General features: G+C 40.2%; 1 pseudogene; it reads right to left on the bottom strand.

The window, feature by feature from the left end:
- Window positions 1–924: 924 nt before the first annotated feature.
- LOC145692263 (protein GVQW3 pseudogene) lies at window positions 925–1449 on the bottom strand (annotated as a pseudogene).
- Between the last annotated feature and the right edge of the window lie 589 nt (window positions 1450–2038).

Genomic DNA, 2038 nt, shown 5'->3' with positions numbered 1-2038 from the left:
TGTTTCAATAAGTTTCGAGTTTATAAATTAGGTTTGAGCTAGAATCAAAGAACATAACACTTCGTTCTCATCTCTCACAAAACCGAAAATGAGGTTCTCGGATGACTAGTATGTGATTTCTATTTATGCAATATGTTCCTTTTTGTAGAGATTTTCAGCATAACTACTTCGCCACCATTGTTTATTACGTAAATATGTGTATATCATAAACTGTTTACCTAGTGCTGTGCATTATATTTTGTTTTTGGAAGACCACAGTATTAACAAGAGAAAACAATATTTTGTCACCTAGAAAGGAGATAATGAACTTGCAACAAAAAAGTTTAGAAACTGCTTCGGGTGAAGTGAAAATGAGAAGAAAGCGACTGTGTGAAATATTACAGTAATCTGCAAAAGAAACACTCAAACACGTTAAAAGTCAACAAGTCTCTAAAATGGTAATATTTTTGATCCAGACAGAAAGAAAAGACAAGAGAAAGAGGAGTGCACTTTACATTGCATTACAGTATTTGCCAACGTCTATTTACATCTGCAGCAAAAGCTGCATGTGATAATGTTTTGGTAATGCTTCGTACCAAGCTCCTACATACTTACATAAAAACACATGTAAGTACAGTATGTGATATTTAGAAGAGAAACGAGGAATATATCAAATATTAACAAAGATCTGGTATTAAGATTCAAAAACACTCCTACAGGGTCCATCCTTAAAGTAGTAGGACTGAGTCAATTAAAAATAAGATATTGACAGAAATAACACTTACGGTTAATATTCTTCGAAATATGATCCTCCTACATCCACACATCGCTGCCAGCGGGATTTCCAGTTTTCATACGCTTCCTGGAAGGCGGAAACTGGAATGCTGTTCAGCTGCCTCGTCACGGCCTGTTGTAATGCTTCCACCGAGCCGTGATGATGCCCTTTCAGGGTGGTTTTGAGGCGGGGGAAGAGGAAAAAGTCTGGTGGGGCAAGGTCGGGACTGTAGGGTGGTTGAGGCAAGGTTGCAATGTTATGTTGGGCCAGATACGCCAACACTCGGAAGTCCTTTTGCGAACGTCCTTTTGCTCGCCTGTCAGCACTCGCGGCACCAACTTTGCACAAATTTTCCTCATTTGCAATTGTTCGTGCACAATTTCGTGAACTTGGGTTTTAGCAATGCCAAGTTCATCGGCAATCATGCAAACAGTTAATCTTCGGTCACTGTCCAGCAAATTCTTCACTCTTGCAACATTTTCCTCCGGTTTGGAGCTCGAAGGTCGTCCTGGCCGTGCAGCGTCTTCAACTTCTTCTCTTCCCTCCCTAAACAGCTTGTGCCACTCAAACACACTCGATCTTCCAATGGCGTTATCACCGTACGCCGTCTTGATCATTTCATGAGTCTCTTTCCCAGTTTTACCGAGCTTCACGCAAAATTTGATGGCGTAACGCTGTTCCAAAAGATTGGCCATGACGCAGCGTGACGAGGGTCACTCGCAGAGGTTACGATGACGAGCGATCTTTACCCTGCTATGGCTGGCAGCCGACTGGCGCTTCTTCCTGTCTTTCCCTAGACCCACCTCAACCAACAACAGGTGGAGTAACCGCCGTCAGTCTGTAAAATGAAAAGAAAAAAATCAGTCCTATTACTTTAAGGATGGACCTTGTATTGCTGAGCAGAATTTGGTATATACTTTTAATTTAACAGGTCAAACCCTGAGTCTAGTTTGGGGTAGGAATATTCGTCTTTCACAAACCTTCCGTGGGTGGTAGTCTGTTGTCGGTTGCGTGAACACCTTATTTGGACTTTCACCTAAAATAAATTATTTGCTTGGCATCTAGCGATCAAATTCTGAAGATCTTATATGCTGAAAGCTGTTATCAGTTTTCTTGTTCTGCTACACATTGATGACGAACATAGATGAATGTTTTGTGTTAAGATCATTTTAATTTTCTTTTCCTGTAGCAATACATAAAGATATACAAATAGATGAAGAGCAAATAGCGAAAGTTGTAGCTGTTTCAATTAACGATAAAAAGTTTAGCATTTTTTCATATTAG

Source organism: Thermobia domestica, chromosome 8, assembly GCF_964235325.1.
Source record: "Thermobia domestica chromosome 8, izTheDome1.hap1.1, whole genome shotgun sequence".
Classification (NCBI taxonomy): Eukaryota; Metazoa; Arthropoda; class Insecta; order Zygentoma; family Lepismatidae; genus Thermobia; species Thermobia domestica.
This window is presented reverse-complemented; position numbering and strand designations above follow the sequence as displayed.